The 18,703-nt window shown below is 43.7% G+C and overlaps 1 protein-coding gene across 1 annotated transcript in view; it reads right to left on the bottom strand.

The window, feature by feature from the left end:
* Nucleotides 1–17,465, bottom strand: part of LPAR3 (lysophosphatidic acid receptor 3) — a 78,360-nt gene extending 60,895 nt beyond the window's left edge. The window contains exon 1 of the mRNA XM_077119489.1: nucleotides 17,367–17,465. The gene's annotated coding sequence lies outside the window, so the exon portion shown is untranslated. The remainder of the gene's footprint in view (nucleotides 1–17,366) is intronic.
* Nucleotides 17,466–18,703: the final 1,238 nt, after the last annotated feature.

The following is an 18,703-nucleotide window of genomic DNA, read 5'->3' as shown; positions in this document are numbered from 1 at the left end:
GTCACACAGCTAATAAATGGAAAACTCTGGATTCCTGTCTACAACAATGTGCTTTCTCTCCCAGGCAAACACCAGACAGAACCAAGAACTATAGTTACAGCTAAGACTGAAATAACTTACTGATCTGTTTTCAAATCACAGAATTGTATTTTAAGGCTTGAGGAGGGCCAAAAGATGATAAATGGGTGATTTGTTATAAGGTCATTAAAGTTTTTGGTAATTTCCAGGTAAGAAAATATGAATTGTCCAAATAGAATTGCCGAAAAGAATGATCCAATCAAATAACCCTCAAGGAGTGCCCCGTATGATTGAAACTTTGGACATTCTAAATAGCCGTTAGTTTGTTGCTGGTGGTGGCGTTTTATAATTCTGAGACACATAGAAAAGGCACTTTTCTGAAAATATGATTTAAAATTTTAGGAAAAGTAGACCACAATACAGTCAATTTCAGGACCAGGTTAAAGACACCAAACTTTACTTCTGCCAAATCCCAAGCTGCTTTTTTCTTTTTACGCTAAAAGTTTAAAGGATCTGGATAGTTCTGACCCAGAAATGAAAGATGCTAAACTTTGGAGCTATTGCCACAACTTCAAATTTCAGTAATTTAAGACTTCATAAAATGATGGTTTAGGAGGTCTAAATGTGGAATCCAAATGAAAACTTCATGAGCAAAGCTTTCATTTAGATGTATTCCAAACTTGATTCTCTGGAAAAAAACAAAGCTCAGTTAGCCCATAATGTGGAAGCAATTATGAAAATTAAGACATCTGAAAACCACTCAAGCAGCTTTTATTTCTAGCTATAACTTACAAAACAAGTTGCTGCCAGGTCTTTTAGCTGGCTCTCAATACTGCTCTCCTCTTCCCTCCCTAGAAAGAAGCATGGGGGCATCTAATACCAGAGCAATTGATACCACAGATATTTCCTTTTCCTACGGTCCCTGAATGTAAAACTCTCTTCTCTGGATGTTAGGTCAGTTGAGACACTAGTGGCAAGAAAAGAGGTCAATTTTGCAGAACCAATGAACTTTGCTCACTGAATTCTTTTTAATATTTAATGCTAAGGGCAAAATCAAAGTGGCGTGGGAGATTTAAACCATATTTAGTTCTTGCAGTTCATTTCCACCATTGGTTTCTAGGTCTTTGCACCTGCTGTTCCCTCTGCTCAGAAGCCTTTTCCCCAGTTACCCCCAGGGTAACAGGACTCGTTTCTCCACCTGGTTCCTGCCCTAATGTCACTTCATCATAGACCCCTTCCCTGCCACTCTTTAAAAGGACTCCCTACCCTACCCCACCCACGCAGCACGCTAGCCCTTTACCCTGCTTCATTCTTCTGTTCGGTATTTCTCATTACCTGGCATTATCTACTTGGGGTATCATCTTGTCTCCCCCTCTAGAACGTGTGCTTAGGAAGCAGGAACTTTGTGTTGTTACAGAGCACCCCCGGTTCCAGGCATTCAGTATGCACTCTGTAAACACTCATCAAGTGCAGAATAAAATGGAGTGTCCTTCTGTATGCAGCCAGGCATGCCTGTGCCCTAACCTTTTACCCAAATCGAGCATTATTGCTTTTCTCTTCTGCAAACCCTCTAATTTGGAACTCGCTGCTTTTTCATTTCTCCATATACACTTGGCACAAACCCCTGTCTGCTGAGTGGTGTGAGGAGTGGGGTTTGCTCCCCTGAAAGAGCAGCTAAAGCAGACCAGCGAGCCCAGGGTAGTCTAGGGGCAGACCATGGAGCCCTTCGTCCTGGTAGAACTGAAATCAGAAACTCTCTCTCCTTTTTGCAATAACTTCAAAAGAGAGGAGACCCAATGGCCAAAACTGGAATAACTTGAGCAAGAAAATGAATAAAGTGGTATTGGATTAAAACCCAAAGTGTAAAATAAATATCCAGGAGTCCATGCTGATGAACATAAATGACTGAATAAATGAATAAATGGAGGAGAGAAAGCAAATCTCTCATGTGGAAGAATTCCAAATAAATCATATAGCTAGTCCAACCTAAAGGAGGAGTGTATATGTAGAGAGACTTCCTTCTGAAGACATGGAAAAGAGGGGAGGGGAGGGGAACCGCTCAGTAGAGAAATCTGACAATGTTACTTCAGTCAGGTGGTCAAGGTCAACATCAGAAGTCTACGTCATGCTGACAGTACAATGTGGATGTGATGTGATGAAAGCGGCACTTCACCTCTGTGATCCTTGTTGACAGTTTGTAATCCTGATACGTGGTGATGGAAAGGCTCTTTATCTCTGTAATCTTCTTCCCCCAAACCCGTAACCCCAGCCCCGTTATGAGAAAAACGTGAGACAAATCTACGGAATATTTGACCGGTACTCCTTAAAATCATCAAGGTCATCACAGACAGGGACAATCTGAGAAACTGTCCCAGGAGACATAACAACTAAATGTAATGTAGCATCCTGGCTGGGATTCCTGGAACGGAAAGAGGACATTAGGTTAAAAACTAAGGAAATCTGAATAAACTATAAATTTCACTTAATAATAATGGATCCATATTGGTTCATTAATTGGAACAAATGTACCATACAAATGGAAAATGTTAATAATTGGGGAGACTGTATGAGTAAGGGGGAGGGGGCATTATCATCTACTCAATTTTTCTGTAAATATACAACTGTTCTAAAAATTAATTAATAGAAATTTTAAAGAGAGGTAGAGGATGTTCTAGACTCTACTTCAGTGCAGTAATTTCAAAATAAAGCTCCAGAGTTGCATAAGCATCTCCTTTACCCTCTGCCATGGTACAATACCACAGGAGCAGCTATTTGTTTGAGAATAAACTTAAATAGATACTGTCCTGTAATAAAGTATTGGAGGTATCTAAAATTCTTGGATAAGACTACTATGTTTTCTTCAAGGGTACCTGCTAAGTGTAGAGCTGTTACAAATCTGCTTCCCTGTTTTAATACACTAGATTCTTTTTCTTAAGAAAGCTAAACCCTCCACCCTGCTAAAGTTTGGTTACTCTGTTTCTTAGGAAGGATTCGTAAACTTAAGCACCCAATAGTGTTCTGATAAGATCCTCTGTTCCTCGAATACCAGCTCAAAGGTAGTGACAAGCGGGGCTGGGGTGGAGGGTGGGGGAGGTGGGATGCAGCTGCAGCCTGAGTTTAGCAGAATAAACAGATTTATCGTGTCAGTTAAAGTTTACAGGCCCTCAGGCAGGGAAGCCGGCCTTCTGCATGTCAGCTGAACCACTGCTTTCTCTCTCCAAAGAGTGGGTGGTCACAGGAGGCCGTGGTATATACACACAGCTTCTACCCTAGGGCTTGTTTAATAAACAACTATAATCACATGTATTGTTCCATACATGTTACTGATGACTGAAGACTGTTTTAAACCACTTCATTAAACAGGACGCCAACTCAAAAACATACCAAACGAAGCTAAATAAAAGAGGTGGGACATAGATTTTATATGACAGGCAAATTCCCTGACTTAATTTATTATCCATATGTAAAAGTAATCATGTAAATCTACAATTATACTTGCTTTATCTATTATAAAATTTTAATTTCATCTGATTCATTAGGCCATAAAGACTGGGGAGACAGTTTGTCTTCTGATTCTTATTAAAAGTGAAGATGCTAATCAAAATGCTTAAAATCATAATACATAATACATAACTCCGTATGTTCTATCATATAGCAAATAATCCTTAGACAGCTCTGTAATTAAACTTTAGTAAGCTTTAGGGATGGAAGCAAGATGGAAGGCCAAATTTTAAAGTGTGGATTCTAACAGCTGAAAGAGATATTCTTTCCGCATAAAGAGCTTCATCCCCCTGAGAAAATACTTTGTGAGAAATTTTAAAGTGCGTGCCCATGACAAGTGACTTCCCACAAGAAGAAAATCTGATTTCTTTACTTTGTAAAATCCACAGCACACAAAATTTTGGTCCAACCTGTTTCTCCTAACCTAGCCGTGGTTCTGTGCGCCTTTGCCTACTCCATTTGGTGACACCATCCTCTGCCCGCAGTCCTGAAAGGGATATTTAAGTGTCTCTGGCTCTACATGGCTTTGTTCCAAATAATCACCTTTCCTGGCAGTTTTCCATTGCTACCAAGGACAGACAGATCAGTAGCAATCTGCAGTGACCACGGGGTGTTTCTGGAGACCACATCAAACCCGGGGTGCTGCCTGGCTGAATCCTGAAACCCTGTATAGAAAGGGAGTATATACATATGCGTATATTGTCTGCTGTATGGGGGGGGGACACATTTCATTCTTTTTCCATGTGAGTATCCCCTTATTGCAGTACCATTTGCTGAATTTTTGTTTGTTTGCTTTTTCACTTGTTTGCTTGTTTGTTTGGGGAAGTGCACCAGCTGGGAATCGAACCCGGGTCTCCACATGGCAGGCGAGAATTCTACCAATGAATTACCCTTGCACCCCAGGGAAGTAATATTTTAAAGGCACATAGCTGTGGTGGGAACCAGTCCATATCAAACCTCCAGAGATTCCGAAGGAGAGCACGGCTGATGCTATGCATGCAAGTCAGAGAAGCCTCCTGCAGGAATTCTGTTTTGGTCAGGAAGCAGGATTCTTTCCTAAAATGGGAAGCTCATACCCCTCCCCACATCTCCCTCCCCTGCCTCATGGGGGCGCCCCGTGGTGGTAAAATATCACATCATGTAAAGGTAGGCAGATCCTGTCAATGAATATAAAAGTCACTTGGATGCTGTGGCAGATCTTACCCATTAGCACGCCCTCCGGCGTCCCGACCCGCTCTTCTCCATTTGCTCTGTGCCCTGGAAGGCTGCCCTTTGGGGACCACAGCACCGGGCTACCTTGACCGTCAGCCTTCCTCAATGAGAGGTTCGGCAAGAGATGGGAAGGAGGGTGAGCTTGAGATGGCAATTTCCTCACTGTGGGTGGATTAAGGTTAGCTCCCATCAGGCATCCTCTTCAGAGAGCTTACCTCCCCTTCGCCCTCCTCTGGCCTTTAGGTCCAGGGCTGGTTACTGCTCCTTTTCATTTCTAGCTCTGGGGTACTGCACCATCTCTTGCTGGCTTCCTTGAACTGTGCCTTCATTTTATAAATAGTCCTTCCCCTCCAATTACCAGTTACACTATACCACTTGTTTCCCGTGGGTTCTTTAAAATTCAGATGTCTTTCAGAGTGCACTGCAATACTACAAAACCATTATTTGAAAAATTACATGTTATGGATTTTCTTAAATCTTTTAGAATGATGTAGTACACATAACATTTCCTGATTATAAATACAACAAGTTTCAGAGAGGGAAAGAAGAATGAGTCATATTTTCAAGGGCTAAGACCAGTATCACAATTCTTTTGATGCCTCCAACATCCCCCTACAAAGCCCTAGTAAATGTCTCAGCACACAGAAGAGTGGCTCAATAAAGGAAGACTTAACCACGTTATAGGGGTTACACAAAGCAAAGATGGACTGTGTGGGGTTCTGCATACCAGGGTCTACCGCCCAAATGCCCCCCAGTGTAATGCAGGATCAGTTCCTACTCTATCTGTAGTGTTAGTTTTGCATACCATGGAAAATACATGATGTGGATTTAAGTATTAATTAAGGATTAGCCAAGTTTGAAACTAGAAACTAAAGGAAAGGAAGCAGTGGACTTCAGCCTTTTTAACCTCACTCTTCCACCTGCTCCTTGTAATCTGAAGACAAACATGTCTGGGGAAGATCAAAGGCACATGGATGCCTGGCTAGAAACTCTGTTTTCCAGCCTCCTTGCAGCTATGGTGGTTTGTGGCTATGTTGCTGTCAGTGGAATGTGAGCATAAATGAAGTGTGCTACTTACAGGTTAGCCCTAGGATACTGAGTGTGCACTCCTCCATGCTCTCTGCCCTTCCTGCAAGTTGGGACACAAATAGTCCTGTGATCCGGTTTTTAAAACAGCACAACTTAAAGTGTGGGCCATGGATCAGTTTCCATCAAAATAGGAGACAAGGATACCAATTGAGAGCAAACACTTAGAAAAGTTTACAGTAGTTTGACATTGCTGTGAAATCAAGCACATGATCAGTGGGCTGGTCTATCTGAATAGAGTATGAATGAAAAATATTTGTCTGTGATGGAATGAATAAATAAAATTGACCCTTAAACCCAGAGAGCTTGAGAAGCACTGCCCTAGGTGATGGCAGAGCAACAAGATGGAAGGAATCCTTCAAACCCCATCCACTCACCCCAGGGCTGTAACCATGGGAAAAAATAAACTACTTTCTTCAAGTCACTATGTTTTGGGGCTTTTGTTATAGCAGCTTAGGCTATATGCAAGAAACAAACAAACAAACAACACAGAAATTAACTCCAGAAATGGGAAGTGCTACCATAATTAAAACCTAACATATGTGTCACTGGCTTAGTGGTCAGGTGGAAGATAGTAAAGAAGTTGATAACCTAAGCTGTAAAGCTGGTGATGCTTGATATGCCACTGCAGAAGATCCAGTGAAATTTTCACCTACAATAACTTGCAGAGCAGGTTATAGGCCTAGGAAGCCTGAAGAGCCAGGTAAAGGAGTTGGAGAGAACCAGAATGTCAGCATATATTGGCTCCTTTTAGTAAGACATTACAAGAAAGAAATGAGCTCAGGCAAAAACAGGGCAGTGTGTAAATGTGCTGGTTTGACACTGTTACCTACCCCAGAAAAGCCAAGTTCTTTTAATCCAATCTTGTGAGGGAGGACCTACTGTTGGGTGGGACCTTTTAATTAGGTTGTTTCCATGGAGATGTGACACCACCCATTCAAGGCAGGTCTTCATCTTTTATTGGAGTCCTTTAAGAGAGCTCACTGAGAGAGAGAGAGCTTAGGAAGAAAACACCTTAGGAGAAACCAGAAGAGCCCACAGGAGCTGAGAAAGTCATTTTGAAACCAACCCAAGAGAGAAGGGACAGCAGACATCACCATGTGCCTTCCCATGTGACACAGGAACCCTGGATGCTAGCTGCCTTTCTTTAGTGAAGGTATCTTCTTGTTGATGCCTTAGTCTGGACATTTTTATGGCTTTGGAACTGTAAATTTGTAACCTAATAAATCCCTTTGAAAAAGCCAATCCATTTCTGGTGTATTGCATTCCAGCAGCTTTAGCAAACCGAAACAGTAAACAAAAGTGAAAAGGGATGGATAGTGTCCAGAAACTGGGGTCCTTGGAGGTTAGAAAAGTTAGTTCCTTCTGTAATCTTAAAGAGAAGAAAATAGGATTACCCTAGCAGACTTTCTCAAAGCCTTCTTCAAAAGACTTCTCAGTGTGCCACACAGAGTCGAGAGGTTATCCTGGAGGTCACATTAAACAGATATCACCTATTTAGTTAAGGTGTAATGGAGAGGCTGGAGGGAACTGCCTGAAAATGTAGAGCTGTGCTCCAGTAGCCATGTTTCTTGAAGATGATTGTATAATGATATAGCTTTCGTAATGTGACTGTGTGATTGTGAAAACCTTGTGTCTGATGCATCTTTTATCTAACTTATCAACAAATGAGTAAAACATATGGAATAAAAACAAATAATAGGGGGAACAAATGTTAAAATAAACTTAGATTGAAATGCTAGTGATCAATGAAAGGGAGGGGTAAGGGGTATGGTATGTATGAATTTTTTCCTATTTTCTTTTTATTTATTTTTCTGGACTGATGCAAATGTTCTAAGAAATTATCATGATGATGAATATACAACTATGTGATGATAGTGTGGGTTACTGATTATATAACAAGAATGGAATGATCATATGGTAAGCATGTTTGTGTTTGGTTATGTTTCATAAATAAATTTAAAAAAAAAGACTTCTCAGTGGAACAAAGGAAGACAGGTCTGCAGCAAAGATCAGATCAAGAGCATACATTCCCAGCTAAGCCCATGTTTCAGAGATCTCAACGCACATACCACTAAAAAGAGGGAGAGAGGGATGGGTCATGCACAGAAGTTGATAAATAAGACATGCCTAAGAATTCTATTGATCCAGAAGAGGATTTGGATATGATAATTAGCACATGAACTGGAAGCCAACGGACCAGAAGCCTACAAAGTTTTTAAGGAATTGTGCTTCCAAGGAACCCACAGGTTGGCTGGAAAGATCCATGTTCATTCTTCCTCAAGGAGCACACACTTTCCAACCCCCATTTCAGATATGGTTGCAGAGGGAAATCTTCGCAGGGGTAATGTCACAATCAGGGCCTTAGGGAGGCCTCCCCCAGAGAGCAGAAGCAAGGACCAAGTACAGAATTTCCTCCCTGCCAGGGCAGGGGCATCTGGATGATTCCTGCCCATGAGGCTCCATCATTTTCATGCACCTGTGACTGCTGTGTTTCTCCCAGTCTTCCGAGTGGGAGTTTTTACTGTGGTGTTCTCGTTTCTACTCCTCCATGCTATAGTGGGTGTTTTTTGGTCAGAACAAAGAAAGAACAGTTCATTAAAGCATGGGTATTTAAAACATGAGGTCAGAGAAGGGATGGCCCCTCTTGCAGAGCCCTGGGCTAGCCTACACCCTTCAGGGAAAACCCAGCAGGCGTTGAGGCCACGGAGGGAGAGCAGAGGAAGGACGCAAGCTTTGGTGTCCCTGGACCTGGGCTAGATTTGGGCTCAAATCTCTTTCCACGCAGACATTCACCTGGCACACTGCTGATCCTGCCACAGAGCTGCTCCTTCCTCTCTAAAACTAGCATAATAATGGCAACGATTAAACTAAAGCAATACTTATAAAGTGCTTAGCAAGATGCATAGGAAGTGCTCAACAAATGGTAGAAAGTACTTCCCAAGAAAGTTAGCTAAATCAAATTTTCTAAAAAATTCAAAGGAATATACAACTGGCTTTCTGAATTTAATTGTTCAAACTCTAATACCTCAATTTAATGAGGAGCAATGACAAGGTCATCCTGTACCTTCACTAAAATAACTAACAATCCAGGGAAGAAATTCCCTGGCTGGGTATGGGCCCAGTGCCACCATAGCGAAGCTTACCTCCCCCCCAAAAAGCAGACAAACAAGCAAAATAAACAAACAAAAACCAGGAAACCAAAAAAAATCAGCAAACAGTGCTGCAATAATGAGATATTCACATGGAAAAAAAATAATGAACTGTGACCCTGCCATACAGCATACAAAAACAAAAACGAAAAACAAAGCAGGTAGGCAGGAGTGTGGGGTTGGGAGGGACAGAGAAGGAAGGAGAGCAGAGGCAAAACCGTGTGGTCTAAGAACACAGGATGCAGAGGCTGGATGCAAATCCTAGCAGATCAGCAGGGGGGCAGAGTGATTAAAGTGCACAGCCTCTGGAGCTCGAGTGTCTGAGTTTGCAACCTTGCTCACCAGCAAGTGAGTCAACCTTGATGTGCCTCAATCTCCTCATCTATAAAATGGGGATGATAACAGCATCTTCTTTCTGAGGCTCTTGGACACTTAAATAAAGTGTGGAGAATCACCTCTGACACAGGGGTTAATTTCATTACTGTTATTATCATGAGACACTGGGAAGTGATTGAGGCTCTTTAAGCTTTGGTTGCCTCTGCTGTAAAATGGAGACAAAATCTAACTGCCAGATTATGGGTTATCAAGACAAAGTGAACAATATAGCCAGTGTAAAACCACCAGCCCACTTCTGGATCCAGTGGAGTCAGAGACAGTGCAGTGAGCTCCAAGTGAACCTATTCCCCAGAGGCGGGGCAAGGGGTGTCCAAGAGAGACCCCTTGGGAAAGAGAGACCACGGGAGGAATTTCCTCTCCCAGACTGGGTAGGGCACTGGGAAAACAAAACAAAAACCAAGACTTTCCTCTTCTAACTGCCCAGGGTCACCAGCTGGTGAGCAAGTCACTACCACTGGAAAACACTTAGTCCCAGATGAATAATTTTAATTGGGAAAGAAAGTTTTGGCCAGTTGGGTGGAAATCCTGATGCTTAACTTTCTAACTAGATTACACAGCTCATCTAGACTACTCCACCGGATCTCAGAGAATCCCTCAGATACTTTCATTGATATGCCACGAAACCGTTTTCAGTGTGAGTTCACATCTCCTTTCCCATTTGATCCCACAGTGAGATGGGCAGTTAGTATAATGATTTCATAGAGGAGAAAACCAAAACTGGGAGAGACGAACTCACTGTGACTAGGTCTCATCCTTCTAGCCCACTGCTCTTCTTACCACATTGCTATTTAGGGCCCCCTTTTGGTAGCTAATTGTATGCCCCCGTGAGAAAGGAAACATGCAGTTGATTTGTCTTCCATAATGATATTAATGACTTTTGCAAATATTTACTGATTCTAGAGGAAATATAATCTGATTGTGGAAAATGTCAATAAAAGTGAGTTTTTATTGACTACTCTCAGTAGACTTTTTTGATAAGGGTTTATGAGGAAAAAAATCCATATAATCAAGTGAAGATGGCAGAATAAGACTAAATACGTGATAGAAAGTAGCAGTGGTTGGTCGGTTTGTCTGTTTCAGAGACAGCTTCAGAAGAGCAAACAACCTGGATTACTTCTAGAACGTAAAAGGAAGTAATTTAAGAAACACGCTCACCTAAAACATTTTACTTTCCCCATCAATAACATACAGTCTACAAGTTTCAACTACTCCCGTACTTTGACTCTATCAGATTTTAAGAAATTATGGTGGGTATAGAGTACTAATATGGGAGCAGCTCACGGAAATTTAACCTTGCTGACATTCCTTTCATTTCCCGGACATTCACAGAATTTGCATATGTAGAGAGTTACAAGCACAATGGGTACATTCCAGTGGTCCTGCTAACAGTGAATTCTCCCCAGCAACTGATTCTTCTGATCCCTGGCCAGTTAACATTCCCCGCTGTCCACCATATGCAGGAGTAACACAGAGATGCACAGAGAGATGTTTAAAAATGTAAAGTGCCCTCAGGAAGATCATAATCTTGAGCAGCAACTTTCAATCAGGCAAAACCCCTCCTACCCACTGCAGACATTTGACAACGTTTGGGGACATTTGCAATATCACACTGGGGTGGGGGTGGGGGAGCCACTGGCATGAGGTGGGTAGAAGCCAGAAATGCTACTAAATACCCTACAATGCACAAGACAGTCCCCCACCATTGAATTATTGAGGCCAAAATGTCAATAGTGCCGAGGTTGAGAAACCCTGCTCTGGAAGGTGAGCTAAGACATGTATTTTACACAGTCAGTAAAATACAGGGCTGACTGTGGGTTTAGTTTAACAGAGAGAAAAGTGAAGGGCTAGTGATTAACAAAATTCATACAGGTGAATAATTATTCAGGACTGGCAAGGGTGTGAGGAAAATAGCTCTCAAAAGACGTGGGATGAGAAGGTAATCTTTGGGGAGGGCATATTTGGACATAAATGTCAAAATTTTAAATATGTATATACTCTATCTCCACCTTCCTTCCATTCCCATCTTCTTCTCTCTTCCTTTCTCTTTTCATTCCTTCTCAGAACAGAGGGGTCAGCATGTGGCTGAAAACTCCGGTGAGTGGCGTGGAGATTGGAGAGCTGCACGGAGGCATGGCTACAGGTGGAGAGACCCACTAAGGGGAGTTCGGGAGGCTCTGGAGGCTGATGAAGGGGAGCAAGGGGTGGGGGTAGGGTTGGGTGAGTACAGAGGCACAGCAGGCAGGACTGGCAGCTAAGAGAAGCAGCAATGGAGAGAGAAGTGGGTGCAGAGGAGGCTAAATGCCATTTTTGGCTCGGAAATACATTACTTCAAGCAAGTAACTGAAGATACTGAAGATAAGGAATGCCACTCTCCCATCGTCAGAGCTCATATTTGCAAACTTTTTATTAAGGGGAAAGAATACAATGATCCCTGAGATATTGAACTGTAATTGGAGGTATTAGTATGAGCTCATAATTTTATTTTTATACCCTCCCACATGCACATGTGCACACCTATCTTTATATATACATGGACTGATATAGAAATATTTATAAACATATATGTGTGCATACATATATGTATATTCCTAGCTCTGTCCTCTGAGGGGCTAGAAGCACCCAGTAAGAGTGACCACACCAAACTTCTATATATTGGTTTCTAAATACTATTCTCTATTAAAAGGGAGGACTAGGTCAGGGAAAATACAAGATAAACATGGGACATCTTGCAATGCCAGAAAATAAAGAAGTGCTCAGTGAATGATAGGGATGTGTCAAAGGATAGAGGAACCAGTTCAAAGGAGCTCCCTTTGGCCAAACCGAGGGCAATTTGAACATCAAAATAAAGAATGACAGTAACAGATTTCAGTTTATTGAATACTAAAGGAATCCATGAATACTTACTAATATAAATGAATATATAAATGAAGGGGGTGAGAGAATGTTCCTCCTGATGGTTAAACACCAACTAATATACAAAGAAGGAGTGATGGAAATAAAGGATGGCCATTTGGCAGCCTTCGTAGAAGGTGGCTGATGCAGGCAGAAGTCATTAATGAATGGTAAGGCTGTAGGCAGAAGTTTAATGAGGAACAGGATATTAGCATAATCTTGGAATACTTCCCCATAAATACCAATAAATTTCAAAGGAAAAATTATGAATTTAAGGTGGAAACCTAGCAGATACCAGGTGATCGAAGTTACTATTCCCCTGAGTGGGTGGGCATCACATACTGCCTGATACACAGCTTCATTTCTGTGGTATTCATGCCAAGAATCATGAGCTGATCTGGTTATAAGGAAACATCCAAGAGGCCCAGGTTGGCAGTAAGCCTGCAGAACCTAAGACCTGTCCTCTTTACAACCTCAAGGACGTTAGGGACAGGGTAAGTCAGAGGAACTATTTCAGAAGAGACATGACAACTAAAATGTAACACAGATCCTAGATCAGACAGGAAGAAAAGACATCTGGGAAATAGCTGAAACAAGAACGGATTTCTGGGAATTGGATATGATCAATTCAATCAATGTTATTGATTTTGTGATGTGGTGCGTTGTCTGCTGGTTGTATAGATAGCATGCTTCTATTATTATTTTTTTTTTTTAGAAAATACACATTGCAGTATTTAAGGGAAGTGGAAAATGTCTAGAATTTGCTCTCAAAAGTCTCAGGGAAAAAAGCCAGATAGAGTGATGGATGGGTGGATGGATGGATGGATGGATGGATGGACAGTAAGGGAAAAAGAGAGGGAGGGAGAGGATATTGAGATTTTGATATTAATGCCATTGGGACATATAAAAAGATTTTACTTATTTTCTCCTTGCCAGACCAACAAAATAGTTTTACTCCAAAGAAAGGACCCCAATTCAAAGGACTGACTTAAAAATCAGCTAGGGTAGGAGGCAAACTGAGGTTCTCCTGATGCGCTCTACATCTGATCCCTTGCTTTAGGTTTCAGTAAGTAGTTACTCCCAATGACTTTGACTCTTGAAGTGTGGATTTCTAGCTCTCCTTGAGGACTGAAGACTTCTGACTAACCCCACCATTCACCTTTGACTTACACATTATCAGCCTGCTGAAGGCAGCTCCAGAATTTCTAGAGGAAGGGCTTTGGGGCAACCTGGCTGAAAAGGGAGACCAGGAAGGTTGCCTTAAAGTTGCATTTATAAAGCAAGCCCACTGCTTTTATTTAGATGTCATGTTAGCTTGGAGGGCCTTGAGGCAGACTGGTGGAGCCCATGAAGGAGCTAAAGAGCCTCCAATCAGCCCTGCTGCCTGCCCAGCCATCCCCTGATGACACCACTTGGTCTTCACTTGGCTGAGTCAAGGCGAGGGCTGGTAGGACCTCCAGCCTAAGGTCCCAGGGAACATCGAAGACATAGGACTAGATGAGGAGTAATTAGGGGGGTTGACTAACACCTTTAGGAAGGGGTGGGGCAGGCTGTACTGGGTGTGTTGTTCCCCAGAGTGACACCCAGTCTGGCCCAGGCTAAAGTGTATGAATGGTTCACATCTGAGGAGGGAAACTAAGGTTCAGGCAAGTAGGGTGGTGCCAGGGGTCACTGGCAAAGGGGAGTTCAAGGCTGTAGGCAGAAAGGGCAGGAGTCAGGGGTCAGACACTTCAGAGGCCAATGCAGGGGGTGAAGAGGGAAGAGGAATAAGGAGGAAGGCATGGAAGGGGGGAGGGGGAAAAGACACCACCCAGGATGTCAGAACCTTGTTCCCACTGGGTGCTATTCTCATGGCTCAACAGATGAGTCAGAGTGCAAAACAGATCTTTCAGATTGAAGAAAACAGTTTGCTCAATTGTTTTAGGGGGGGAAAGCCTTGAGTCAGTTTAATGCATGGCAAAGTGAACCTCAGAGATCTGAATTAGCAAGAAGGAGCAGGCAAGTTGCCCTCCAATTCACTGTCAGATGATTGCAACTCCTACCCTCCTTCTGACTCATTGGGGAGATGCTACTTTGTTTTCGTTCATGAAGAACAGAGAGGAGGCAAGAGCACAGGTAGTTTTAAGGGGGCATTAAAACTTCCTCAAAACTTTGTCTCATGCCTTTGATTACACAATGTTAGGTAATCTCAATGCAGAAATTTAATTTCCTCTCCTATTCCCCACCAAGCAGCATCCTTGGCAAGTTTTCTTTCCAGAAGTCTAAAAGAACCTCAGAGGGCAGGAGAGAGGGATGTAGAGAGTAGGTAGTAAAATATTCACTTAGCACATCCAGCACCCACAAAGAGATCCTTCCAGCCCCATACAGCCAGTGCTCAGAGAGACTGCCTGGAGTGTCACATCCCAGAGGCCCTGCCCCTTTCCAAAACGTATATGGCCCTTCACAGGGTACATAATTTGATTGGACCAATCAAAAATCCATGGAGGTAGGTAGAGAAAGAATGATTTTCCCCACTGTGTAAATGAGAAAACAGATTCCATGATGGCAAGTGATTTATTCAAGTTCATAACAGCTCACAAAAGTAGGACTGGGATTAGAACCCTGAACCCCTATACTCCAAACGTCCCTCTGACCCAGCATTGTAAAAGCACCAACTCTCAGCACTCAGGTACACATCTCACCACTATCTTTCCCCATCCAGGACAGGAGTAAGTTCTAAGAGACTCCTCCCCACACATACAGAATTCAGGATGAGAGGTAAGGATCAGCAGGGTCAGGGAGGAGAAGGCTCAGTACCTTTAGGAGGAATGATGGAGCAAAAGGACTATGGCCAAGAAAGGGGAAAGCAAGTAAGGAAAATGTGCATAACATCTCTAAATCACCTAGAGCTTAGGAATCTATCTTTGCACTCACCAGAACAAAATACGCTTGTGCCCATGTTTACACAAATGCCAATACTTTAATTTAATGTTTATCAAGGAGGAAAAGAAAGGGGGCAACCAGCATTTAAGAAGCATGTCTTATATATCAGAAGCATTGCTAAGTGTTTCTCTTTCCAAGTGGATATTATCTTCCTTTTTACAGATAAGAAAATTAAGGCTTAGAGAAGTTAAGCCCTGTGCCCAAGGCCACAAAACCTGGATTAAAACAAAGGCTGGTCTGACTGCAAAGCCCTGCTCTTCCCTTCATATCACATTAATAATGTCTTGGACCTGGTCTCTGCCACTTAGAAGCTTGCAATCAGATTTAACCACTCTGTTGGGTATAATTACAGGCCAGAAAGCATTTTGAACTAAGGTATACTCCAAAGAGAATGGCTAATAGGTAACCTGAGCTATGGTCATTCCTATCTAAATTAAAGTGACTCCCCTAATCCCAGCCCAGAAAAATAAGAGGTTGGGTTTAAGCAATGGTAGATTGTCACTCCTCAGCAGGAAGCTGGGAAACTTAGGGTAAAAAGAAGCAGCCAGCTTTAGCCAGTCTCAGAGAGCACATGCCCTGGTTGCTGCCTGGCTAAAATTCTATGTGCGCCATTGCCCTTCCACATTTGTGTATTTTCTGAAAAAAAAAAAATGAGAGAGAGAGAATAAATTCTGACTAATGCATTAAAAAAATTATATCTTTCAATGTTTGCATCTCAGTTTTCATTCATACAAAACCTGTGCAGATTTGTTCTTTCAAACATCCTATAAAACAGCCAGATTAAGAGATTTGATCTGATATAAAAAAGCCTGATAATTAATTTACGTATCTGCCAGATTTTGTCAAGTCAAAGCTACAGAGTTTTAGATTCAAAGGCAAAAAAGAGAACAAGGAAAAAATTGCCAAAATGGTGAAGTTTACTCCATGTGCACAATCCTCACTGGCAGTATTTGCTTGCTGTCTTTTAAGAACTGCCCAGCTTGCTTAGACAAGCATGGTGTTAACAGAGCCAAGGTTGTGTACCCATTTCTAACTATCACTTCTGGGTGAAAGGAGAAAATATTCTGCTCACTGGACTTAGACCACGCAGAATTAGATCCAAAGTCTCATGGGAAATAAGGTTAGCAACTGCTGATAGACAGTTCACTGGCAAACCCAATAACTCTCCTGACGAATGCAAAAGTTCATGCAGTCCATGGAATAATACGCATTTGGAATGAAGGGACTGTCTATTTGTGACTGACATTGACTTTATTCTCCAATTGAATAAAGAAAAGTAGAGACTGTGAGAAGCTGAGCTGCCCTCTACTTCTAAAGTAACATTCAAAGACCAGGTAATACACTGGGTGGCAAATGAGTGAAGAGAGAGAAGAGCCTTGCAATTACACTAACAAATTACGGGAGAAACATTTCGTGGAGATTACCCTGTTAAAAATTGACTTACACACGCTTTTGAGGGCCTTTTCAATGATTACCTTAATAAGACTAAATTGTTTCCAATATTCACAGTCACTCCTCAAATTACACGCTTGAGAGATTTCTAACCAATGCTGGGTAGTTGCAACTTGTCCAGGGCAAGCAATAAAGTAATACTGCAACAAAACAAAGCACTTTTGTCTGCCCGTGGGGAAGAGGGATTCCTGGGACCTTCATTAAGTCGGCACACCCCGCAACGGGGTTACTAGCTACAGAAACAATAGCTATTTCCCAAAATTTTAGACCCCAGTATTTGGTTGCTGTTCCCCAAGTGACATATCATACTGGCTATAACTGGAGGCTGAAATATGTTATATCCCTAGGCTATACGGGAGAGTCCCGTTTTCCAACTATCTTCAAGGGCTGTAAAAGCAAGTTTGAAAAGAAGCACCTCCGCAAAAGCAAAGCGGAGCCTGCCCCGCGGTCAACCTCCCTGCGGCAGAGGCGGGCGGAACGCAGGTTTTGCTTTCTGATCGCTTTCTGCTCCTGGAAAACAGCAAGAAACCGAAAAACGGACGGCCCCCACCCACCCCATCCCCGCGCCACTCGGAGGAGATCCCGTCCCAGGTGCTTGGGATGGCTTTGAGGCCAGGGCTGGAAGCCAGGCAAGCGCGAAGTGCAGAGGCTGGGACACGAGAGCACCTTGCGCCCGGACCTCCCCACGCGCTCCCCGCTCCGCCGGCGGCCCCGGACGGTCCGCGCTCCACTCACCGCTCACGGTAGCCCGCGCGGCGGAGCCCGGGAGCCGGGGGCCCCTGCAGCTGCCGCATGCCCTCGGGGCTGAGCGCGACGGGGCGCGGGGCGCCGGGCTCCGGCCGGGAGCGGAGGAGGAGCAGCGGAGGACGCGGCGCGCTGGAGGCCGGGCGCCTCCTCTCCTGCTGCCTCGCACCGCGCCGGGAGCCGGAGGAGAGTCGAGCGGAGGTGAAGACCGGCGGCGGGGGGGTGGCAGGGACCGTGTCCCCGCCCTGCCCCGCCCTGCCCCGCCCTGCCCGGGCCGGTCGACCGCTCCCACGCGAGGGCGCCCCCCACCGGCGAAGTCCCGATCCGCGGGCAGAGATGATTGTGCTAGCCGAGGCCGGGCAGCTCCGACCCAGACGCGCTCCTGTCGGGGACCCGACCGCACGCCGGCGGCCTGCCGGGAGGAGGGGCCGCACACTGAAGGACCAGTAGCGCCCACGGGCCGTGCGGAGCTGGAGCCCCGACATGAAGCGCACTCTTGCCCTGGCTCCCTGCTCGCTGCCGAGCGGTTTGTTTGAAGGGGCCGCGGGAAGCGCAGCCCGTGTACACCCACCCACCCGTGGGAGGCAGGCTCGCTACCTGGCAGCAGCTGCCCGAAGATCTAGAACTCGGACTCCAAACTCCCGAGGATGCAGGGGGCCCCTAGAGGCCCCGGATATCCAAGTACCTCTGTCCTAAGGCCCTTTTATTTCAAAGAAGAATGACAGCAACAACACAAAAGTCTTGTAAGAACTTCCTGGCTTCCTAGGGTAAAGAGTCCTAGATATTTTGCTTTTCAGTAGCTGAAATGTAAAGCCTCCGCAGACCCAAGTTTGGGTAACAAGGAAGATGCATATTATTATACATGGTAATAGAATAATAATAAAAATTTAAATCCATGAAACCGCACTACACAAATAATGAATCCTAAGTTAAATCATGGACAATTACAAAAATGTGCTTTCCGATTTTTCACATCACAACTGTATCACACCACTGCGAGGGTTAATAATAGGTATATGGGAATCCTGTATTTTATGCATGATTGTTCTGTAAACCCACAACTTCTCTAATAAAAAAAAATAGAGGGGGGTGTGAAACATAGTCACATATTGTTTTCTCTGAATTCTGCAAAACAAAAATAGGTCACAGAGAGGCTAAAAATTGGGCTTCCCTTTTGACCTCAAAGGAGAGAAATACGGAGAGGTGAATGATCTTCCCTTCCGGCGCACCCTAAGAGTGTGTGTTAGATGTCTTCCTGTAGACTTTTACCATTGCTCCTTTCCTTCCTTCCACTTTCTTATGGGCCCTTCTGTGTGCCGACTAGAATC

Source organism: Tamandua tetradactyla, chromosome 11, assembly GCF_023851605.1.
Source record: "Tamandua tetradactyla isolate mTamTet1 chromosome 11, mTamTet1.pri, whole genome shotgun sequence".
NCBI classification, from domain to species: domain Eukaryota; kingdom Metazoa; phylum Chordata; class Mammalia; order Pilosa; family Myrmecophagidae; genus Tamandua; species Tamandua tetradactyla.
Note: the sequence above shows the minus strand (reverse complement) of the source record. Positions and strands in the feature narration are given on the sequence as shown.